This window comes from Marmota marmota, unplaced genomic scaffold, assembly GCF_001458135.2.
Source record: "Marmota marmota marmota unplaced genomic scaffold, marMar, whole genome shotgun sequence".
NCBI classification, from domain to species: domain Eukaryota; kingdom Metazoa; phylum Chordata; class Mammalia; order Rodentia; family Sciuridae; genus Marmota; species Marmota marmota.
This window is the reverse complement of record NW_026000068.1, coordinates 6,774,955-6,801,313: the sequence shown is the minus strand read 5'-3', so window position 1 is coordinate 6,801,313 and position 26,359 is coordinate 6,774,955.

Here is a 26,359-nt window from a genome sequence, read left to right as displayed (position 1 = left end):
GTACAAATGATCTCTGTTTTATTTAGGGCTTGGTGAAGTGGTCAGAATGCAAACTGGGACATGTAATTTCAAATTTTTTCTTGGTGTGATTGCTTTTTGCATCCTGGTATTGGAGGAAAACATTTAAGACAAAAACAAAAATAAGAAAGTTTTTTTTTTTTTATAGACTTGTCACACCTTGGTGTGCTGAGGAAGGTTAATGGCTTTAATTGGTGTTTTTCTTTATGTAGGCTGAGACATGCAGATGTTTATAGACAACCTAGCGACTCTTCACAAGGCAGAAGAGTGCATAATGAGGAATCTGTCCTGCTTCCAATTGTAGGTAGAAAATTAGAAATAGAATCATGAGCTATAGGAGAGAGAAACAAGCAAAAATATCCCATCACAATGTACATACTGCAGGTCTGTCTGTTTTCCTGACTTTCCCTGAGGGGTTTCAAATAAATTATCCACTTAGATTCTGGAAGGAGATTCTGCAGAGTGTGGTCACAGAGCATCACCCAGCCCATTGACCCTGCAGGCACCTGGACATTTTCCATTCCAGCTGAGCCTGCTGCTAACTCACTGAACACATTCAGCATGAAACAAACAATTTCTCTCCTTACTTCAAAAAATGAGGAATTGGAATCAGATAGTATCTAGAGTCCTTTTGGTTTTAAAATTGTGTGCTCTAAGTCAATGTCTTTTGACTGACTGCTTTTATTTTTTCCTCCAAATTTTCCACTTTAATATAAGTGTCAGGAGCTATAATTTCTGTGGAAAAATAAGGAATAAAATGTTTTACTGGTCCTCACTGTGTGTCCTCTATGATCCTGAGCAGTCGAAGACTTCAATTCCCTTCATCCTCAGGGGAATTATGAGAAGGTGGATACTATCTGTTGTGCCATCTTAGAGATGACAAAACTGAGGTTCAGGGAGGGTCAATAAATTGCCTATAATCACATCCAAGGAAACGAGCAGAGGTTTCACCCCCAGGGTGGTTCCAGAGCCTTTGAGGGATGTTCTGCAGCCCCGGCATCACCAGAGGGGAGATGTGGAGGGGAGTGGAGGGGTGTGACATGTAGGTTAGGATGGCTGGTTCCTCACCTCCTGCTGGCCTGTGTGAGCTCAGACACTGTTTCCACACATGCCAAGGTCCCCATGAGACAGGGACGGGGCGCCTATGAATATGTGCTCTCTTCTCCCCCGACACCCACCCACTTCATAGGAGGCACACAGTCCCACTGTCTTCCGGCTCTCCTTTCTTCCTCTCCTAACTACTCTTCCTCTGTGGAATCCAAGTGGTAGCTTCACATTCGAATTGCTGTTTGAACAAACAACCCAAATCTTAGTGGTTTGCCACGACTCGCGTCTGTAACCTCATGCATGTGGAGGTGTGAAGTCCCACGCAGGCCTCCCCGGGCTAAAATCCAGGCCTCCCTAGGCCCCGTGCCTTCTGGGGACTCTGGAGAGAACCCCTTTCCTTGTCTTTTCCATCTTCTACAGATGGCCATGGGTTTTCCCTCATGGCCTCCTCATTCATCTTCAAAGCCAGGAACATTGTGAATCTCTTGCTTTCTGGGTCAGTTGGCTTCTCCTCACTGTGATCAAGATGCTTGATGAGAAAAGCATAGTGGAGGGGACTTTGTGCTCACAGTTTCAGAGGTTCCATCTGTGGTCAGTTGACTGCACTGCTCTGGGCCTGAGATGAGGGAGAGCATCCTAGCAGAAGGCTCTGGTGGAGGACAGCAGCTCAGCTCCCTGAAGACAGGGGTAGACTGGGGAGAGCACGCGCAGGACAAGATAGAGTCCCAAGGGCACGATCCCAGTGACCTGCTTTCTCCAGCCACATGCCACTTGCCTGCAAGAGTCCATTCAAATTATTAATCTGTCAAATGGATCAAAGCACTGAGGAGGTCACAGCTCCATAATTTAATATTTTCTGAACTTTGCTAAATTACCTAAAGTATGAGCTCTTTGGGTGAGATCTAAAAATACAGACCATAACACCTTTCTTTCTTCTGTGGAGATCATATTTCTCTGCCCACAGCTGGAGAAATTCTCTTTTTTTTCAAGGACTTATAGGGCTCATAGTTTAACTATACCCACAAAGTTTGAATTTGCCATGCAAGATGATATTCTCAGAATATCAGCACAGGACTAACTTAGACATTAGCCCAGCCTCCTCAATATCAGTGACACAGAGGTCCATACTGAGTAATGAAGCCAGTGGTCTCCAGCAGTACTCCAACAAACCAGCCTGCTGGGCTTTACTAGTCACTCTCTCCTGCTTCTCTCTTACCTGCAGTTATGCGCGCGCACACACACACAATGTTTAACTGAAAACCTAAAGTTAACAACTGAAATTAATCCCCAAGTGTATCATATGTCAATTGTTTAGAAGCATTAAAGAAGGAATAAAAAGTGATTAATGAGTTACTTTGAAAAAAAATACACATCATTTCTAACTACACTGTGCCAAATTAATTTATTAATCTAATTCAAGTATATTGAATTACTCCATAGTTACCTTGTAAAATAAATATACCTCATTAACTTATATATAGTCTTCAGTTTGATTCTTTATATAGTGAATAAATGTAAAATGTGAATTTTAAAATGTCTAAGCTTGCATCATCAAAACAAACCAGACTTTCTCAAAATATTAAAACATGAGAAACTTGAGAATAAATTGAGCTGACATTTTGCTTGGAATCAAGATCAGTAGCAAACATCAAAATGCAGAAAGTTTAAAATTTCTTGTTATTATTAAAATCACAAAATTTCATATCATAAAATATCAGTGTACTAAAATATGAAGGGTAAAAGTGTCATTCTGCTCTTTAATAGACTAAAACTATGTGAACACAATTTAATGTACAATACAAAACTTAGTGATAACATTAATCCATGCACATTTATTAACATTTTAATCTAAGATTATTCTCATCATTCAATTATATTTTTATTTTAAGTTATGAAGTCTTAGTAACAATACCGTTTAAAAGGGGACACACCATAAAACCGCAGTTGTTAAGATAGAAGCATTAAGATTAATTTTATCAGTAAGAAAAATACAAAGCTCACATATTATTATACCAAAATATACCTCTAGGCTTATGATATGGGCTCTTTAGAAGTTATCATTTTCAACAGGACAGCAAATTCAGAAAATTCTTGCATGCCTTTTCCCCACTGATTAATTATGGAACTCAATGTTGATGCTGATAGAACTGTTTCCCACTTAACGTTTTTCCCCTGAGGGTAATTAATTATATAGTCTATCACATTAAGAAGCTAAAGAAAAGTCACATCTTATCAATGATACAGAAAGAGCATTTGAGAAATTTAACATCCATGTATATTAACAACTTTGCCAAATGATTTCTCTGATTTAAAGATGCTGATTCATAATATGCTATGGAGGTAGGGGATGGGAGGATTAAATGACCTTTAGATAAGACAAAGGGGAAAAGGGGAGGGAGAGGAAGGAAGGGGGCCTGGGGGTAGGAAAGACGGTGGAATGCAATGGTCACCATTACCTTAATTAAGTACATGTACGGAAGACACAAAGGATGTGGCTCTACTTTGTGACAACCAGAGATATGAAAACTTGTGCCCTATATGTGTAATATGAATTGTAATGCATTCTGTTGTCACATAAACAAACTAGATTTTTTTAAAAATTAAAAGAAAATCTGAAAAAAAAACTCTCTGTGAACTAGGAATAAAAGGGAATATTCTCCAGTAGATTAAAAAATATCTACCCAAAACAAACAAACAAAAAAACCTCCAGCTAAAATAGCTAACATTATACTTAATATTGAGAAATTAGAATCTTTCAAGAACAAGACAAGGAGTTCTTTTCTATGGCTGCTTTTCAACATCACACTGCAAGTTCAAGCTAATGCTCTGAGATAAGACATCAAAGGCATACAGAATGAGAAGGAAGAGATAAAATTTGTTTGCAGATGTCATGTTAATGCAGAAATTATGAAAGAATTGAAAAAAAAACTTCTAAATTAACAAGCAGTTATAGCAAGGTTGCAGGATAAATGGTTAATATACACAAGTCAAATACTTTTCTATATACCAGCAATAAGCAAGCAGCATCCATATTAAAAATATATGACCATTATGTATATTTTCACTCCTCCAAATTACATATCTAGGTACAAATCTAACAAGACCTATAGAGGCATATATATATATATATATATATATATATATATATATATACACACACACACACACACATACACACACACACATACATACATACTACAAAACTCTAACAACAGAAATCAAAACAGAATAAATAAGTGAAACATAATCCACGCTCTTAGATAGGAAGACTCAATATGATCAAGATGTCAATTGCATATGGCTTGGAATCGCCAGTGGACAAGATCGGTGGTCTTGGCTGATGCAGGAGTGAGCTGACCCTGAGGCCTAAGGCCCACCAACCTGAGCTTCTGAGAGGCACCTCCCTGATGGTGAGGATCATGAGGCCTGTTTTACAAATGGAAGCTTAACTTGGGCCAAGGTGTAGAAGCAGAATATACCTTTTCCTAGAAAACCAAAAAAAAAAAAAAAATATGTAGTAATGCTTCAAAGAATGGTTTTAAAGAGGTTTTTAAATACTTGAAAAGAGACTGAGCTCTAGGAAACAGAAAACAAGTCAGATGAAACCTACAATTGCTTCAATATATTGCCTTAGAGTTTCCAAATCACAAAACAGACAGAGAGATGTGGGCAGAACCAGTAGATTTCTGTAATTGAAGAAATGGAACTAAGAGTCTAGGGAGACCAAGGTGATTAAAACTAGAACAACTACCATACATGTACACAAAATATGTTTTGAATTATGATGATTCCAATATTAATGGGCTTTTGCTACATAATTAGATACTTGGAGGATATTGGCTCATTATTTTACACTTCATCTTTATGAGTAACATATGCACAGAATTTAAAATACATAAAATATAAATTGGTATACAAAGAAATGTGACTGTATTACTGCTACATTTTATGGATGTAATCTGTTTACTTAGTCCTGCTGAGAATATTTAGGTTGTCTTCCACATGTTGTTATCACAAGCAGTGCTTCATTGAGAATATTTGTAGATATAACATATTACATGAGTGAAAGAATACCACCACAATGTTTTGCATCTAGAATTCATTAGATCAAAGTCCATATGTGCTTACACTTCTCCAGACTACTTTCCTTAAATTATACTAATTTATGTTATTTTTTTCACATTCTAAAATTTTTATTTATTTTTTAAGTTATATATGACAGTAAAGTCAATTTCAACATATTTATACAAATATGAAGTCCATCTTACTCTAATTGGGATCCCAGTCTCATGGATGTACACCATGTGGAGATTCACTGTGGTGTTTTCTTATTTGTACATAGGAAAGTTATATCAGATTAATTCCATTGTCTCAACAACGCATAAGAGGCTAGCTTAATTTGAAAAAAATAAAGTCTTTATTTTCTGCCATTCTTTACTTCTCAGCAAATTGCAAAGATTCCACCCACTTGACAATTTTCAGTTCATTATTATGTGTTTAAAGATGCTAACTGGGGTGTTTGGCAAAAGTCATGAGCCAGTCCTGATGTGACTGTTTTGGAATTCTTGAATATTCTATTGTGAAGCATTATGATCCCAGCATCTCGGTGTTAAGGAATTCTCCCTGGTCTATTACTATTGCAGCTGTGAGATGAATTCAGAAGCTATTTTGGGGAGATTCATGTTGTCATTACTCATTAAAGTATAAGCACAGGATTAAGGAAATGAAGTTAAAAAAAATATATTTTTCTTGGGTAGTCATGTTGGTTGGCAAAATCTGGGAACAGTTTTGTTTGGTACAACTGGAATAGGATAGGCTACTGATATCTATTGGACAGAGGCCAAGATATAACCCCAAAGTCAGCAGTGCCAGGTTGAGATGCTCTGATACAACTCTCTCTCTCTCTCATACAACTCTCTCTCTCTCTCTCACACACACACACACACACACACACACACACACACATACACACACACACACTTAAAAGTTTGAAAGTGATTATTTTGAGGGAAGAGACTGAATTTTACTGGTCACGTGTAGAAACCAAGAGTGAGGAGAGTGAATATTGACTTTTCCTTTTTAATAGAATATGCAGAATATACAAATGAATACAGCATGGACATAATGTAGATATTTTAGAAAACATATAATTATATGTCTGAAATAATTTTTTAAATGTCATGTTGTCATACTAATTTTATAAATCAAAAGTGTAAACATGTAAGATCATGTCACCTACAGATAGAGATAATTTTACTTCTGATTTGCATACCTTTCTGATTTGCATACCTCTTATTTATTTATATTTTCTGACTGGGTCTCTTGCTGGTATTTCAAGTACTATTTTGAATAGTAATAGTGGTAAGAATGGGGTTGTTGCCTTGGACTGAAACATAGAGGAGAAGCTTTTAGTTTCTCTCAATTGAATAAGATGTCAGCTGTGAATTTTTCATAAATGGCCTTCTTTGTACTGATACTTTTTTCCTATACCTAAATTGTTGAGAATTTTAATCAAGACAGGTTGTTGAACTTTGTCAAATAATTTTTGTGCATTCCTTGAGATTATATAACAAGTGTTGGCAAGAATATAGAGGAAAGGGAGCTCTGTACATTGTGGATGGACAGAGACTGGTGTAGCTATTGTGGAAAACATTTTGGAAGTTCCTAAAGAAATTAAAAACAGAACTGCCATACAACCCAGCAATACCTCGTCTGAGTACATACTCAAAAGAATGAAATAATTATTACTTGCAAAGATATCTTCATTCCCACGTTCAAGGCAGCGTTGTGTACAAAAGGCAAGATATGGGGAGATGTTGGTCAGGATACAATGCTGCAGACATTTAAGATGCATAAAACTAGAGATCTATGTACAACTTGAGAACTATAGTCAATTTATTAGGGTTTTTGCTAATTGCTAAGAGTCAATTTTAGCTGATCTTGCTACATACACACCAAGATAAAAATGTGAAATGATGGATATACTAATTGACTATACTGATAATTTCATATGTCTGTCAAACCACAAATTGTACACCTAAATACAAAAAATACAAATAGTACAAAATCCATAAACATATCCTGAGAGAGTTAGTTTTGCATCCACCCAATGGGACCAGAGGGTGTCCAAATATTTGAGTAAAGATTATTCTGGGTGTGTCCATGAGGGTATTTCTGGATGAAATTAACATTTGGTTGTGGATTGAGTAAAACAGATTTTCTTCCCTGATGTAGGTGGGCCTCATCCAAACCAGTAAAGTCTTGAGCAGAACAAAAAGGCAGAGAAGGGAGAATTTTCTCTCTGCCCCCCCATCTTCAAGCTAGAATGCTGCCTGTCTCCTGCTTCAACTTGTGCTTGGACCAGAGCGAAACCTGGGACTCTCTAGGTCTCCAGATTCCAGGTGCAGGTTTTGGGACTTCGTAGCCTTCATAGCCATGCAAATCAACTCTTCTCTCTGCTTCTGTCTCTCTTTCTGTCTAGATTTAGCTATTCAGAAAGATGATGTAAAAATATAGTGTCTTACTGGTTATGTTTCTCTGAAGAATCCAGGCTAAGAGGTACCCCACAACTCATACGACACTGTCGAGCCATATACAATGTCTTTTATTAATTCATGTTGTGGTTGACTAGCCTTTATTTTTGCAGCATTAACTATTAAATACTTATACAACTTACACTTAACTTTCATACATCTCTTTGGTTCAATAAGCTGCCCAACTATGCTTTATTTCTTTTGGCTTCTGGTCTTTCTTTATTCTTTTGAGGATTTATTTCTTAACTCCAGTAGGTAAAGATGTTTTCCTATTTTGTTTTAAAATTGTTATTGAATTATTTAATTATTAAATTCGTGGGCTGAGTTGCTATGGTAACAACATCCAGGCTCCATCAGGGGGAAGGATTAGATAGATTTGATTCTGTTGCATTGTCAATAACACTGAGTGCAGAATTAACCTTGAATATGGAGCAGCTCTTCAACAGATAATTCTCCCTGAGTCTGTTTTATCTAATACATATTCACACAAAGAGAATATAGGAAATAACCAGATGATCTTCCCTCCATTGTAAGACACCATCAGGATGCTGCTTACCATACCTCAAAGCAGAGCTAGTCATGAAATTTCCCTGGCCCTCTTTCATATTTCCCGAGGCACATCCTGGTACCTGAATGGAGTTTCACCATCAGCTGTGAACACAGCCCTGCCAGCACCCCTGTCCAGGCACCTGGGCACAGCACTGCAGGCAGCCACTGAGGCTGTGCTGAGCCTCTCTCTTTATTCATGTTTGCTTGTTTGTTCACTCATTCAGTACACCTCTAGTGTGTGTACCCACCATGTACCAGGCCTGGCTCCCAGTCCTGGGAACAGACATTACATCTCAGGGACCACCTGGGAGCTCCTGTCCCTGGGGGTAGGACACCAGGGGGGTCTTAGCACTCCCCCCTCTCCGGGTTCCTTCAGTCTGTAGAATTGCACAGGATGCAATGGCTGGGAGAAAGCTGCCCTGGAGCCTGCACTCACCAGAGTGCAGAGACTTCTGCAGACCCCCGGCTCTGGGGTCTCAGCCTGCCCTATTCCTGCCACCACAGAACCTAACACAGGCCTCCAGCTGGGCTCTGGGCTCGGCAGGATCAGGCTCTCCTTCCTGAGGTGCATCTGGGTCTATTTCGTTTCCAGGCTGCATGGCGATCTGCCCCAGCTCCGGCTCCAGCAGACACCTTTCTCCTCTGGCTCCTCAGGATGCCTTCTGGGACTGACTTGCTTCACTAGACATGTGTGTCTTCTGTGTTTTTTAACTTTGCCTTTTCCCAGTGCTGACAGAGAGTCATGGTGTTTTATTTTTCATAATTAGTCCCCCAGAGGCATTTCTTTCTACTCTATTCCCAATTTACTTCACCCCATGGTTCATTACTGTTCAGTGATGTTACTCAGGAAGGCAGAAATGGGTGCAGCCAGCAGCCTGCAGGAAACAGAAGGACAGGACATGCTCCAGGTCCTTGGTGGTTAGGGATGGAACTAGCAGGATGGGCCAAATCCTATCTGTCCATCTAAAGAACCATTACTCTGGTGTTCTGTGCAAAGTTATTCTCTGACTTTCAAAAAACAGAGACTTTTTATACTAAATGAAATTATATACAAATAGGACTAAATCTAGTGGAAATGTACTCCTTATGATTGAGATTGGATGAATACATTTAGATGGTTCAGTTGCAGCTGGGGAAGATCTTTCTAGAGTTTTGTACTCATTAAAGTAAGCACCATTCACCCTCAGGCCTGACAAGCCCCATGATGTAGTGGTTTAACAGCACTTTCTACCCATGTGGACTGTGGATCTGCCTTTCCTATAATCCACAATCCTGCCCCCTAGAACCTGTGGCCTTCAGGATCAGTATGAAAGGGAAGACGAGTTCAGCAAAAATGACAAGAACCCTCTCCCACGACCCCCTGTGTGGTTGGGGGATGAAGAAAGTGCTGGATATTAGCTGAGCACAGTGTTGCAGGCTCATTTTCTGTAAGTTGTCTCTATTTTGTTGCTAGCTCCCATTGCTTCCTAGCCTTGCATGCTTAGATTAGGCTAATTCTTAATAAATTTATAAATTTTAATTGTGATTATTGTTTAGTAATTTACCCCCCACCCAAAAGTAGCATAAATCCTTCATTGTTGAGAAATGATGTCCTCCATCACAGGTCATTTTTCCTCATTTCCTGTTGACCAACTTGTGCTATTTCTAGCCTTCTCCCCCCAGACACATCATGTCTCTCAAAAACATTCTGGTTGCTTCCTTCCAAGGGCAAGAGACTTATCTGTACACACACTGGGGGAGAGAAACTGCTTTCTGTGTGCCCTGATGGGTGCTGATTCCTAGAATCTCTTTGGCTAACCTCGTCCAGTTTAGAGATGCCCACGTCTTGTGCGTCCCAGTCCAGGTCTGTTTCCTGGACTTTGACCATTGCATGGAACCACCTGGGAACAAGTTCTTCCTGGGTCCAGGAATGCTGGGAAGGTTCACTTTACAAACCTTTCACAAGTCTGCTTCTTTTGACTAAGTCACTGTCCCTCCAGCCCCGCAGCAGCAACCCCAGTCTAAAGTGGAGAGCCTCCTGCCCACCACCCCTCCTCCACGGGGCCCACGTAGCGCTCCAGATGCCTCACGTGCCCTTTCCTGGGCAGTTTCCTCCTTGTCATTCCCACTGATATTGCATTAGCCCAGAGATCTTTTTCCTGGACTTCTGCCGTCTCCTTCTTACTGGTTTGAAACCTAGTCCTCATTGCTGCCAGGTGCTCCCGTAGGTAAATCCAGCCATGAGTCTCCCTCGCCTTACCTTCATCCATGTCTGTGCTTAAGCAGCATCCACAGATCTTGTCAGGGTCTTTCTGATCCTCCTCTATATGTGCCCTGTGTGTGTTCACCATTCCTTGGAAGATGCTGGAAGAAGCAATATAGAATGCTGCTGAACATTAAAATTTTAAAGGTTAAAATGTAAGTTATAACAAAATTGGATCCAAAGAAATAGTTTATATGAATGGATTGAGAAGTGGTGAAAATAAATTGATAACAATTGATCAGCTATTGGTCATTACGCAGTCCTAACTCCTCATTTATGGTTACCTTTACTGAGCAGTCTGAACTTGGTACCCCTAGCTTTTGAGGCCCTTTCTTCATCGATTAGAGAAAGCCCTCCTTACTTGCAGCTGTATCCTGAAGCAACTCTTGTCCTTAGGATTCATGAGTATTGTTGTTTTAAGCTACCAAGTTTGGTAGTGGGTTACAATAGAACCTAGGATATGTCTGTTACATCTGCTAACTCTATTCTGCATAATTTCTTCAATTATATCCCCAAAGCCACCAATGACTTCTTCAGCTTGTCCAACTGACATTACATGTACAGCTGAGCTTTCAGTACAAGTGATTGAATTGTTAATTTCAGTAGGTTTTAATTGGTTATTTTCCAAATTCATCTTGCTAGTTCAATATTTGGTTGCATATGTACTGGAGACTTTATGCATAGAAAACATTTTCCACCATGATATGATCTTAATGTCTGAACCTGTTATGAAGGTTTGACGCACTTTACATTATTTCTACTGACAAGCACTCATTGGTGTTTTTTTTTTTTTTTGTAACTGGTGATATGAAGGTTTCTCCCTTTGATTAAACTCCATCACAGAAATGCTTATGGTGTTTAGAATGGCAACGCTTGAAAGAAAGGAAGGAAGGAAGGAAGGAAGGAAGGAAGGAAGGAAGGAAGGAAGAAAGAAAGAAAGAAAGAAAGAAAGAAAGAAAGAAAGAAAGAAAGAAAGAAACTCATACCAAGGTCTTCAACATTCTCACCCAGTTTCCCTGCACCATCCCCGTGGCTGGCCTTCTCCCAGGTTTTACACTGTATGTTTTCCCTGAAACATTTTACAATTGTCCTTTTGTGCTTTAGATATTTGCCCTGCATCCAGAAGCTCCATAATACATTTAAAGTGTATTTGTTTAGGTTCATGCAGGATCGAATTGTATTGGGCTTAGTCTGTCATAACCCTGCAAAGAGAAGTCCAAAGAAATCACTAATTCATAACCTATTAAAGTAAGTATTATTCAACTTGAATTACACCTTTGTATCAACAAGGAACATGGAGAAGCAATGCATTTTGCAATGAAAAAATAGAGTTCAAGTGTTGGTTCATTTGTATTATGAAAGAATGAGAGATTTAATCAATCAAAAGGGCAGAAGGCTATGTTTGAAAGTCCATAAATTAGAAATTTGAAACAGCTCTACTTCTTAATGATTTCATATTTCTTCCTCATAAATTTCTAATTGTACTTTTAGGAAAAATCAAATTGGATAATAAAAAATGGATTATAAACTAACTTCAAACATTCCTCTAGTTCATGGCTTAAAACATAAATACTGTAGAACTGGGGCATTAGCAGTGACTATCCTCCTCACACTGGGGTATTGAATAACTCTCGTAACTTGATTGGTACCTTTTATGGGTCAGCTTTTAGCTGTGCCCCTTAATATGAATGACATTAAGTGATTCTTTTATTTAATATTTTCACTTCACAGTAACTTATCTGCATTTGTACAGCTGTTTTGGGATATGCTTAGCTCATTATCATATAAGATGCTATTCTGCCCATTACATGTAGCTCTGAAGAGTTTGGGCTTTTTCTTTTCTTTTTTTGGCCCAAAATAGGAAGCAATGAACCATGGTAGTCATAGTTAGATTTTCTTTGCCCATTTCAGCCTTTTAGAGCCATTTTCAAAAGAAAACTGCTTTGCAGTCACATAAAAGATAATGCACAGTTTTCAGGCTAAGTCAGAAAATGGAATTCAAGTGGTAAGAGCAAAGTATGCTCGCTGCAGAAATTGCCACTAAGACCAGTTTTAGAAGACACAAGTGTTGTGAGATCAAGACAGGTCTCACTAGCAAAGGGGTTTGGGATGCCAGAAAAAGAGATTAAAAACTGACCTGGGACCCCTGACACAGAGCCAGAACTGAAATGCTCTGAGATGATGGTGAGAAAAGCCAGGAATCCACGTAGTTTACAGGGAAAATTCCTCAGATGGCTCAAAATTGGCACCATCAGGGATCTTAGGACACAGGATGGAGTGGGGTTAAAATAAGGAAGGCTTGAAGGAAAGCGTTTGATAAATAGTAGCCTTTCAAAGTAGTATGTCCATAGAAAGGGTCTTCATTGTAAGGGGAATAATGACTGTTCCTGGGATCAAGAGCCAGAAACAACACTGAGAGAGAGACAGACACACACATTGGGTCGGGGTAGAGAGAGCCGAAGGGAGGGAGGTGGAGAGAGAGAAGTGTAAAGATGCAAGAAGCGCCATATTGGATCACTGTAGACTCTGAAACAAAGCAAACGTTAGAAGTGCTGTGCCTGGTTCCGTGCAGAGGTGTGCTTACCCGTGTGTCCTGGAAACATGCCCACTGAGATCCACTGGCTGCATGCTGAGAGTCACATGTCTTATCACCAGTGGAAAAACATGTTTTTGTGCTTTTGTTTCTTTGATTCAGACTTCAACTTGAGGGTAGTTTGATGTAAATCTATGTTTTCTTATTATTTATGTACAAAGTGTTTGATTATTTGCTTTTTTCTCATCACATTAAGAGCCACTTGGATTAATTATTATTAATTATTATTATTATTAATTATTATTAATTATTAATTATTGAAAGAAACAAAGACCCCACCCATCCCCTCAAGTGTCCCAGTAAGAGTCTCGGTTGGCTTGAAAATAGCTAGAGAAATTTTAGGCCAAATGCTTTTTTTAAAGGAGTTATAAATGGCTAAGAACAGGAGTTTAGCATGGAAGTAACTCCTCAAACCTAGCTTATTGCATTCCACAGATCTTTCTTAAACTTCAGCAGCATAATACAGACAATATATTAAACTAGAAAACAGCTGAAGGGAAGAAATAGGCCTTTTTATTGTAAGATGAAAAATTCTAACTATAACCTAGAAGTTGAGATTGACTTACTGATATCTCTAAGCTCATATCTACATCTATGTTCCTAAAATGAAACAGACATTTTCCTGACAATAACTAATAAAATTCTAACCAACACCCAGAGAGTAGAACTCTCCTAAGCCCAGCTCCCCCCTGCTGCGGCCATGCCCCTTCCTCCGGCTCCTTAATGGTATGATGTTTATTCAGTGCTGCTGCCCGGGGGTCCAGCGGGGGCCTGGTGTGACATCTCACTGCATGGATGCACAAATCACTTCTTCACATATTTCTTATAGAAAGCATGGGGATTGCGGAAACGAAAGATGTCACTTTAAAATGTTTATTTTAATTGACAAATAATAAATAAACATATTATGTATTTATGGGGCCCCACATGATGTTTAAAAGTTCCAAAGAAATCATCTTGGGGCATCTTTGAACAACTTTTCTACTAAGTGAATAGAAGTAGTTTTTGATTTAAGGGGAAAGTGCATATTTATATTAAATTAATATTCATCTTGTAGTTTCCATACTGTCTATGCCCCAAGCTTGCCAACCCTCCCAGCTTCACACAAGCATCTATGGAGATGGAAATACAAGAAGGGAGTTGGGCAGATGCCCATGAGTTCTACTTCTAAAGAAAATGTGATGTATTTAGATTAGTGGAACTGTTTCAGCTTAAGAGCACTTTACAAAATACCCTTCAGCCACCATGTGCCAATCCCAAAGTGGTCAATTCAAGTGTGTCCCGTGGAAACTCGCCAGGCTTCTCACGGCACTTCTTCCTCCCAGATCCCTTGCCTCAACCCACCAAGCTGCACCCTGTCCTGGCTTGTCTCTTCACCCTCATCCCTCCTCACGGTGTCTCTCACGCCCAACCTTCTGTTTCTTCTGTTCTCCATTCCTTTACTTTCTGGTCCACTTTGAGACATAAAACCCAACATACTTGTCCAAGGTGGAAAGTTCATGAATCTTTCAGGATTTACTGGGCCCAGATGGTGTTCCAGGAATCAGGAAGGCAGAGGTGAAGGCCACCTGCCAGAGATGAGGAGCTTGCTGTCTGCGGAGGAACAGACACAGCGGGCTGGGGGACGGTGGGTCTCAGATATTGTGGACTGTGCTGTGGGCATCACAGTCAGTCATTGTCCCCCAAACATCATAATACCTTGAGTTTGTTTGAGGAAGAATTAGTTGGAGTATATTTTGTGAGGTGCTATTTACAAACTGATCTCATATATATATATATATATATATATATATATATATATATTTGTGTAAATATGTCACATTTGCTTTAGGAACAGGGCTTGTGGGCCCCTGGGTTTCCTACTTGTCTTTTCATCTCCCTAATGGCTTGTGTCTTGGGGGGTTGTTACAGTTGGGACACAGGTGGGAGGGAAACAACTGAAGATATTAATCCAGGGTATACATGCATTTTCCCCTTACCTCGCAAATTCTAATTTGTCACTTAATGGAAAAAGTGCTCGAGATGCCTCAATATGATTTCATCGCAACATTTAAACATATTTTAAAACATCAAATGTTGTCACAGAAACATGTAAGATATGCAAATGTATATACATACGTATGATTATTATTTCACAATAATTTGTTGCAATAGCTTGAGTTCCTTCAGGGAAGCTTTTCTCCAGGGAGGTTCCCAGAAGAAAAATGTGACAGCCACTGGGAATATCCAGGAAAGGTGTGACAGGGCAGCTTGCAGGGTGGATGCATATATATGCTGGGGCTTGAAGTGTGAGCAGAGAAGTTGGTCTTGTTCCTTCGTGAGCTCCTCCGACATTTCTGCTGAAATCCTGATGTGTGGAGACACCCATAGGCTCTGGTGGTGTAGCCCAAGTAGCCCGTGTGCCCACAGGTTCCCCTTGTCTCTTTCTGTCCTTCATCACATCTGATCATTCAGCGTTCATTCTGTTTCTCAGAATTCCTGTCATTGTGGTGATTAATTAAAATATGCTCCTAATACTTTGAAGTTGAGTTGCTTACCGTTGTCTCAGGGATGTTAAGGTAAATCACTCCTTCGATGCAGGAAGCCCTGTTGGCCTGCACTGCTGCCCCCTCCTCGCATTCCGGGGCTCCCAGGCCCCAGCTGCTCATGCTGTTTTCAGTACTGTTTCCTCCCTCCTCAATCATCTCCAGACTCTGGCAGCGTATTTATGTCAAGCTAATTGTGGACTGCAGAGGACCCAGAAGCAATTTGATAAATAGCTGGTTTAGCAAGACCTCACTCTGTTTATTATTTACAATGAATTAACTTTCTCCTCCTCCTCTGACTCCCTTTCTCTCTCCCACCCCTCCTCCTCTTCCTCCTCCTCCTCCCCCTCTTCCTCCTCCTCCTCCCCCTCTTCCTCCTCCTCCTCTTTGGTCTTGTGCTGGGGAAGGAGCCCATGCTCTCACAGGTTAGGTAAGTACTCTAGTATTGAGCTACATCAGCAGCCCATGGATTTGTTTATTTTTATTTTCTATCCTTGGAATAGAAAGGAATGCTAGCTACTTGATTTCCTTATTTTTTTTTTCCAAAATGAATTGATATTGGAGTTCATCTGCAAATGTGTGGCTGACTTTCTAATAAGGCCCCATTTTACACTTTGGGAGTAACGGATTCCCTGGTAGAAAGGGAAATACCACCAGTGGAGCAGGTCTCCATCCCGTCAGCTTTCCATAATGGCAGGTGCACTAGTTCCAACCTGAGCCACATTGGATAAAAATCTCTATTTGAGGTGCATGATGCTTAGTGACTGCTTTTTTGGGGGGTGGGGGGTACCAAGGATTGAACTAAGGGGCACTTGATCACTGAGCCACATCCGCAGCCTTATTTTTTTATTTTATTTAGAGATAGGGTCTCACAGAGTTGCTTAGGGCTTCACTAAATTACTAAGGTTGGTTTTGAATTTGCGATCCTTCTGTCTCAGCCTCATGAGCCACTGGGATTACAGGAGTGTAATCTCCATGCCTGGCTTAGTGACTTAATGGACAAGGAATGACAAGTTGGATTTGAAAATCCTGAGATAATGCTTCTCAATCTAAAACAGAAGGAAAATATGAGGTGTATTAGAGTACTTGGCAGACAGGTGTCCCAGCAGTATTATTTTGATTCAAAGATTAGAAAAATCATTTGTTAGAGCCCACTCAAGTGACACAACAGGAAAATGAAACACGTAGATGACTCTTGAGTGTTATTCGGACACCTCCTGAATTCATTTATTTAAAAAAAAAAATGCAACACCTTGAAAACAAAGCCTCTGAACAACTTCAGCTTTATCCCTCGTGCAGTGGTGAGCTGTTGGGAAATAGCTCTTCATCTAGCCAGACAATGTGCCATTTCTGTGTCAGGCACTGTCCCACGTGAGCAAAGAGAACAAAGCCCTTTTCCATGCACCTTAGCTCCTTTTGGAGAAGCCGACCCGTAAGACAGCAAACTAACAAATCAACAGGAGAGTGACATTTGAATTGAGGTCTCAGTGGCACGAAGGAGCCAGCGGTGTAGAGATCAGCGAGAAACATCGGTTACTCCAAAGGTCCGATGAGTGGGCTGCAGTTAAGGGAGCCTGGGAACAAGCAGAGGGTCTCATGCCAGGTGGCAGCAGGAGGGGAGAGTGGCATGGCCAGAGGATGGAGGGCAGCAGGTGGCACACAGATCTGTGACGAGCCGTGGTTCAGCATTTACTTTAATCTGAGAAGCATCCACTAAGAGTTGTTAAGCAGCAAAGTGGTAGGATCAGAGCTGCATGTTCAGGAGAGTGCAGAGCTCCATGGAAACCGGAATATGGAACTTAGGATATAAATACAGAGAGACGGGCAGCAGGAGAGGAGGGGGCGGCATGTCAATGACTGCAGAAATGGGAAGATGTGGAAGGACCCAGGACCTGTGTTGGAAGCAGTGTGGACTAGGCTTCCTCATGGACAAATTGGGGTGGCCAGGAGGGAAACTGAAGTCAAGGACAGCCCCACTCTGGATAAGCCCAGCAGTGCAGGTTTCCTTCCCTACCCGTGCCTCGGCGTGCTCATACTCACTTCTGCTGCCTTCAAAACCTTCCTCGTATTGGTGGCTGCTAGCAGTAAAGCAGAGGCCCCCAAACAACCAGATTCCTCTCTTTCCTGCACCACTGGTTGCTTCAGCCGCCCATCTAGTAAGCTCTGCACTGAGTGCGTGTCAACTGTCTGTTCACCTGTCACATTCTGAGTGCTAGTTACACGGTTCAAACCAGTACCTCATGGTGCCTGGGCCTTGTTTATAGCTGCCTGGGGTCTCTCTATCTTCTTGCCCCCTACCATCATTTCTAGCCTAAAGAGCAGCATTACCTTTGAAACAGGTGAATCAAACCAATACGCCCCTGTAATTGTACCCGACAAGCTGTACAGAAGCCAAACTCCTCGGCCCATGTAAAAGGGCCCACGTGGTCCACCCGCCTCCACCTTCCTGATGATTTGTCCCTCCCCAGCATGCCATCACCTGCCAACTGAACTAGCTCCTTTGTACCTCAATGCATATCACGCTATCTCCTGCATAAAGGCTTTGGACTCAGGGTGTCTCTCCCATGACCCTGAGCCTCTGCATACTGTGATCATCAAAGGGAGTGTAACTCCTGGTCCTCCTGACCTGGAGCTGGGCTCAAATGCTCTCTTTGATTACTTTCCTGTGAATAACCTTCTAATACAGTATTGTGATACATAGATATTATGTCTTAAATGCCTCCAAGAAATGTAATCACCAGCACCTAGGATGCCCCCACACAGGTGTGGTGAGGTACCTCGTCTCTCCTTAATTAACCAGGAAAAGACATTTGAAGCCAGCAATTCACAGGGATCTAACTAAATTCCTGGTGCCTGACTTGCGAAATGAGGCTCCCTGATGTTCTTCAATCTTGGAATGATTAGGAAGTGTTTTGTGATGCACTAGAGACGAGTTCCATACACACTGAATTTTTAATTGTTTGGAACCTGACTATCTTGTGTGTTGAATAAAAAGCTTGAGGTGCTGCAGATGGGGAAAGTCCACTGCTGGCCAAGTGTGGAAAAGTCTGGAGAGGGAGGCACAGCCTGAGCCAGGCTCCACAGCGGGGACAGGAGGTTAGTGGCCAAGCTTAGACACACCTCAACTTCCTTTAGCTTGGTGATATGGACAAGTTTGTTCGTCTTAGAGAATCTTGGTTTTCTCTGTTTAGTCCTGGACACAGTAAATCCTGCTTCTCAGGACTACACCAGAGTGCCTTTCACCTTCTGGAACATGATGGAACTTTCCTGTCTCCCTGTGGGAAGAACCCACCTCTTAGTCACTGCAGGTCATGGATTGTCTGAGGCTCTCTGAGGTTGCCTCATCACCCATAGATGCTGTGGCTGCAGCACAAGGGCCAAGGCCCCTCTTTAGGGCAGGCCCTGACCCTCACTGGGAGCTCTGAGGTGGGTGTGAGCGCCAAGGCACAGGCAGCGGTGACACTGTGTGGTGGCCCTTCCATGATCTGGGGTTGCACCATGGTGGAGGCTGGCCTTACTCCCGTGAGCCTGGTGTCCGTGTGGGTACCGCACAACTGCCGTGTTCACGGTCATGGCACAGACTCAGGAGCAAGAGAGCCTCAGTGCTCCTGGCTCCTCTCTGGGCCCCCCTGTGCTGGGTGCTCCTGCATTGCAGTCTGTGATTCTCTGCAGCGGGGAGAGATGAGGGTCTCACCTCCCTGTTGATGGCCCCTCTCAAAGGCTTCAGCAAGAGCCTGGCCCCTGTCCTGGGAGAAGCCCCCACACTGTGCCACTTGGTGGAGAGGGTTGGCCTGATGTGCTTCCACTAATTTGTCCTTGGTGCCATTTGTGCATAGGTGGAGTTTCTGAGCATCCAGATTCAAATCAGGGTATCAAATGCTTCCTATTTTTGAATTTGGATAAAATGGAATTTAAGCTGAAGCTCTTGGAAGTTCCTTTTCAGTTGTCTTTTGATGAGTCCCAGTGATGAGATGGGGCAGCTTGCAGAGTGATTATTTGGATGTTTTAAAAAGATTTTTCATCACAAATGATTTATATTTCATGCTTATGTGAAATCTCTGCTTTTTAAATTGCAAATTAGCTTGGATAACACATCAGTCCCATAAAAAAGAAAATTATGAGGTTGAATACTAGTCACAACAATGACTAATTAACTCCCAGTTAATGCTCTCAAGAAGAGTTGTGAAATTGTTTGTCTTAGGATACTCAAGGCAGTTATGGTTTGTGGCATTTTCACCTTGCCTTTTTTTTTCTCTATTTCTGTTTCCAGGCTGATGGGGCCTCAGGTAGCACCCGCTGCCTGGGTGTCACATGGGCATGTAAGTCTGGGTCTGCTGCCCTCTTGTTGGGAGGCTCTGGGAGACGTGGGGAACCCTGGAGCTGCTGAACAGATGTTATTTGTCAGAGAATGGTCAACGTGAAGACCAGTGATGGATTACAGGGTGCTCTGATGTTAATGTTCTGAGCAGAATCACTGAAGTCTGCAGCATTTCCAAATTAAACAGAAGAAACACCTTCCTCACACACACAAGGGCAACACAATAGCTCCAGATATTTTCTGAGAAAGGTTTTCAAGACATGAGAACATCGCTTTGTGGAAGAAGGAATGGATCTTAAAGCCACTGCTACAAGCTTCCCTTCCCTCTCACCTGAATTCCGACATAAGCCAATTGGATGAATTGGGGCTATTTTACTGTTCTTTATATCTTAGGTGAACATATTTTTTATGAATTGCTTCACAAGTCACGTTATTTAACAGGAAAAAATGAGAGTAGTACATAATAGGAAAACTTTGCATGTATTTAATATTTCCAAAACACTAGCAACAAAGATAATCATTTCTAAGGAAAAACAGAACATGATTGTGGGAATCTATAGAAAACACAGAAAAGAGACTTTAAATCTCTCCAAAGCAATGTCATGGAGATGATTTGATAGCAACACAAACTATATTCCCAAGATCAATAATTTAATTTCCCATCATATCATGAGATCCTTACCCAGAGGGTTCACAGGCAATGTAAGAGTCCCCCATGGGATCACTAATAGGACTTCTCTTACAGACCAGACACAATTCATAGCCTGCTCATAGCAACCTCTCTCAGTCACACTTTACTCAAATCTATTCATGATCAAGTAATATGATGTGGACAGAGGGGAGATTGACTTCTGGTTCAATTTATTGAACTTGGTGGCATCCTAATATGTCACCTCCTGCTGCCCCATGCAAGTGTGACCCTCCAGGAATAATAAGGGGCCCTCACTCTCTGGACCACATATCGGGATCATTTGAACAACTTTGGGGAATGGAAACTTGAACTATTTATTGCTTTCTTGCTCTCCAAATATTAATGGTCACAGCCCTAGAGGCCACTGATGTCCTCATGGTCATGTCCTAAAGTGTCACGGAGAGATGGGACCTTAGCAGACACAACAGGCGAGGACATTCACAGGACCAAATGGAGCTTTGCTGTCTTTGCTTCACATGGGTGGCCGTGGGGTGAATTTAAATTCTCATCTAAGCAATAAAAGGTGGAATTTCCTTTCTATTTAAGATGATCAGCAGTGGGGTAAGTTTGTATTGCTTTCTGAGGAGGTTATAGAATTTATCTAGCATCTGAATGAGCTTCAGGAGCAATTTGAAAGAGCTCAGAAAATCCAAGACTGTGACAAATTGTGCCTTGTGGAGAAGGTGAGCTCTTGAGACCAAGTTCTGGGTTCAAGTCTCAGTCCTGACATGGTCAATTAAAGCACCATACACAAAATAGATTAATTGTATTCTTCTGTGAAAAGATGAAAATGATACATGTAATTGAGCTCTCAAGTTTGATGGTTTAAGTGTAATGATACATGTGAGACATTTTTCATAGTGCCAGACAAGTACAAAGGCTTGTTAATGTCATTATCTTTACAATTAATTTACACTGATGCCTTCAAGTAATGAAAAGTATCACGTAGGGATGATGCTAGTACACATTTTGGTGGTGATTACACAACTTTACACAATTGTCAGCACTCAGATGTAACTGGGATGGATGTAGTTTAGTGCAGGAGCTTCTGCCTAGCATGCAGAGGGTCTGGGTTCAGTTCCTAACATGGGAGGAAAAGAGCTCAGAAATATTATTCCAGAGCTAAATAAATACAAAAAGTTTCTGCAAACTCTCAGGAAAAATATTTCGACTCAATAAGTGACCCCATTTCTTGAAGGCCAATTGTGTAATCACTTGGAAATATAAATTTTTTTATTTTGCGATAAATGTGGTATGAACGAAATCTCCTGAATGAGTCGGAATTCTCCTAATGCAAACACTTGAAAACTGTTCAAATGTTCAAAATTTTCTGGAAAGCAAAACTCTTCCTTGAAATGAAGACTATTAGAGCTGGAAGAAATTTCAGAAGTCAGCCTTAAGAGTTTTGTCTTAATATTCATTGAAATTCACTTCTTGGGAGGTGTATTTCTAAGTATTATCTGCCTGTGCCCCATGTTAAAGATTGAATCCAGGGCCTCATGCTTGCTAGGCAAGATCTCTGCCACTGAACTACATCCAGCCCAGTTATTTCTGAGTTTTGACAATCATATAAAGTTGTGTAACCACCAGCAAAATGTATACTGGAATCATCCTTAAAGTTAATCCTGGATAAAGGGCACATGGTACATTATTATTGATGAGTTATCTTACACTTAATATGAATGATTCCTCTTATTTAACAAAAAGAGAAGGAAACAAATACCATCAGTGACAGTTTTGGGAAAGGTGTAGTGATGGGAAAACAGGTACATGCTTGTTATCCTTTGGGTGTAAATCTGAGTGATGCTTTCAGCGTCTGTAGGTACTCTGATATAGAATGTGCATAGGAAATTGATCTGAATTCTGAGTCTTCAGCACCCCAGATTCCCAGTAGCACAGCTCCCAGCCACTGAGTGAAGGAATATTCGGAGATCCCTTAGAGCTCAACTGGCCAATGACACCTCTCCTGAAGAGCCAGGGACACATTTTTCTCAACAAGTAGTCTATTCAATGCCAATCAATTCAAAACATAGCAAAAACATGACCTGAAATGAGCCTTACTACAAACCCTTCTGTCTGTTTCCAAGTCTATCTTTGGAATCAAAGACAGTGTCTGCATTCACCTTCTGTTAGCTGAACCCCACAGCTCTGTATCTGTGTTCTACATTCCCAGGTCCATCAGCATATATTTTTACTTGCTGCTGGGAGTTGAGGTGATGCCTCCACACATAGTAGGTTTATGAACCTGAATCTTATATACTACTTAGTGACCATGTCTTCTCCTTGTTTGGAGAGAAATACTGTCTATTTTACAAGGCAGTAAGTAAACCCATCCCCTCTCACTGTCTTGCAAAGCTGATGTAAAACAAACACTTTTGAAGGGAGAGTGCAAAGAAAAGCCAACTATTCTCTGTTTGCAAAACTTGTAAAAACCTCAAGAAACACGTGGGGAATTGTCTCCTAAGAGTGGCTTAATTTTTAATTTTGCACTGAATCTCCAGCTAATCAACATATTTCCACCTGGTCCCATGTAGGTCCATTCTGCATTCATCAACTTCTCTGTCCTTGTTCACAGCAATGAGACTGAGAGGGAAAATCTGAAGTAGTATTCTCTGCTTTAAAAGCCTACAGATCAATACTTTGCCTAGACCAGGTAGATTTTATTGTTAAAATTTAGTATTGACAAAAAACAAACAAACAAACAAACAACAACAACAAGAAAAAAAAAACAGGAGAATCAGCAAGCAGAAGACTCTTAGGCTGAACTCCTGGAAACAGGCAAGTTTCTTGGTTTTACTGAGTTATACCCCAAATTCTGGGAGCAGGTGTGACAGAATATTTGGCAGAATTCTCCAAACTTGAGAAATGCAGTGGTTTCTTAAGATAAAATAGCAAGGACATGTAACCCCAGTTTTCAAATCTATCTCAAGAATTTGAAAGTTTATCCCATGAAAAGGTCTCTTAGCACAGATTATCAATTTAACAGGAAAGTCTTTACTTAGCATAAACAATGAATTAAGATCCTTCATATAAAGTGCAATATGATAAGGGCTTTGTAGAGTTCTTGTACCTGATAAGAAGCCCCGCAACCACAGAAACAGACAGCCCACAGCTGGAGAAGGCTCAGGGGGGAACGTGTTGAGAAGGTCCACTTCTGAAAGTGTTTTCAATGCCATGTGGAGAGACCTGTCTCTATGTCATTTAGCCTGTGTGACCTTTAGCAAACTGGGTGCCTTCCCATGTCAGCTGTGACAGAGGCCGAGGCCCAGTAGCATGGCACAGTTTCCAATCACTGTGTCTGAGGCCACATCTTGTGGTGTATTCGACCATTGGTCTTTCAGGTTTGAAGGAGTCCAAGTGCATTTTGTGTGTTCCCCTTTTAAAGAAAATTCCCACTCAAAGATAAGAACCAAAGAACTAACCAAAGGGGAATCCTCAACCTCCTGCCACTCAGAATTGCAAAACATGAGATATCAAAGGTTGTTTTATTTTCAGATTTCGCCATTGCTTCCCGGCAACATTGGCCAAGGCTGATCAGTTCTGTGTCACTGTGAAAATGAGAAGCTGCCAAGTTTCTCCCGTCAATGGTGGGAATAGAGAAGGCTTGAGATAGGTCTCCATAAGGTCCCGGACCTGCCCACTATCTCCAGAAGTCTGCATGTTCTCAGAAGTGTCACCCATGGAATGGGGGAATGAATGATCTCCAGTAATTTCACCTTCCATACTTGGAAAGAGAGAAATCTGTTGTGACCTTCTTGTTCTTGGGAGTGATGCTCAGTCCTCGTTCTGGACGGTTGTCATGGCACAAGAGTGGTATTCTGCTCTGCCGGCCCCAGCTGCTTCACAGATTTGGACAAAGTAATAGCTCATTTTCTGTCTGACACCTGAACACGTATTTATGATTCATTCTCTGTAAACTCATCTTCTGAAAGAGCAAAAGAGCCCGTCCTTATTGACGGTGTGGTATTTTTCTTGTGCTCTTCAAATAACTCACCCTGGCCCACAGTCCTGTGGGGCCCACCTGGGTCCAGGCTATTACGTGCCGTTTTTCTTTGAGGGACTTTTAACCCACACTATATTGGAAATGTAAATAATCTTCTCTGGACATTGAAATCGCCCCAGACAGGTTTCTCGCAATTCAGGGACTGGAATGTGGAGGAATCCTTTTGCAAAAAGGAAATATTACCCATGGAGCCTGTTTTTCACTCCAGAGGTTCGATCCACGGGCTCTGACAGTTGATCCACCTGCACCCACACTCTGCTTTGCCCAAGAAATGCATGAGGTCTCTGAACATGTGGGATGCCTCAGGTCTGATCCAGGGCTGGAGCCTAGGCTTACACGGTCCATGGGCCTCCATTCAGACTGAATGCATGAGTAAGGAGCTCTTTTGGATCACTCTAGAAAAGAGAAAGATGTGATGTCTTCCCTATTTTAAACAAAATAACTTATTTTATTTGATTTATACTTGTCTTTATGCATTAGTTGTATCTTAGCATGATAACGGAAATAAAGTTTGTTCCCTTTCCTCAAATGACTGGTAACAATGAAGCCACTCAATCGCTGAGTGAGAGTCAGACTGGGTCCCAAGAGCTGTGAGGCCAACACCCTACCTGCAGCATTATCCCTTCCCCAGGCCTCCCTGCACTCATACCTCTGTTGTGCATTTATTTTAGTAGCTAAACTAACAAGTAGAATATTACAAGGTCAAGGAAGCTCCCTGGAGCTAAGATCCAGCCCCTCTGGGGAGTGGCATGAAGTGTAGTCCATCACAGAGGTCATCCCAACTCTTGATACCCTCAGGGCATCTTCAGAGGCCCACAATCCAGGCCCTTGTTGGGATGGAGAACTGCTGGCTCACATGGTGAGCTTATGCCAGTAACCGTGACTGACATTGATCCTGCCAGGTAAAGGCAAAGGTATCTCTCGTCCTATCCACCCCAGGCAGGCCTTGGTAACTGTCCAAAGAGAGTGGCGAGGCATCATCAGAGTAGGGCCAGTTCAGTCCAGTCACAGACAGACAGATTGGTGGTGTGCCATGTATTCGACACAAGCAGCTTCATGATGGTCTAGTTTTATGAAAGTAGGATGTTATGGGTGTTATGACTGTGAGTTTATGAAAGGGGGATTTTAAAGCATTATTTATATCATAAAAGAAACATTCTGAGGGACATTTACCTTGTGGTAATGAGCTCCCCAGCACAATTCATTGGGACTATAGCCAGCTTCCAAGTATAAATGTGTTGATTTTCATATTTCTATTGCTTGTTTTAGAAGTCTGTTTTTTTAACATGACTCCTTTTACACAGATAAGATGCCTGTTTCTCTGCAGTCTGAAGGGGTTGTCAGTGTTTGTTACATACTCCCAGAATCTCAGTTCCAGATCAAGGCCACGCAGTACACAGGGAGTGACAGCAGCACTTGTTTTCCAGCTGGTAAGGATGTTAGGTAATGGCTGTGCTCATGGCCTGACTTAATAATTCCACACTCTGAATATGAACCAAAACATCACGTGGCACCTTAGAGATGGATAATCACCACTTGTCAACTTTTTAATTGCAAATTTTTTAAAGTGAACAGAATAAAAATGAAATCACCCCAACATTCATTCCGTTCTGAAAACTTCTCCACCAATGTAAATTTCCTCTCTTTATGAGGTTTTATTGTTCTCTTATCCGAACTTTCTCCCTAATGGTCTTTTCAGTCATTTGGAGACTGTTTTCTTTCCACATAAGCCATTAGTGACTTCAGAGAGTCTCATGAATGATCATGTTAGTATTCACCACAGGATTTTGCTTTCTCTCTGTTGCCTTTCACATGGCTTGTGATGAAGTCCCCCTTGGAA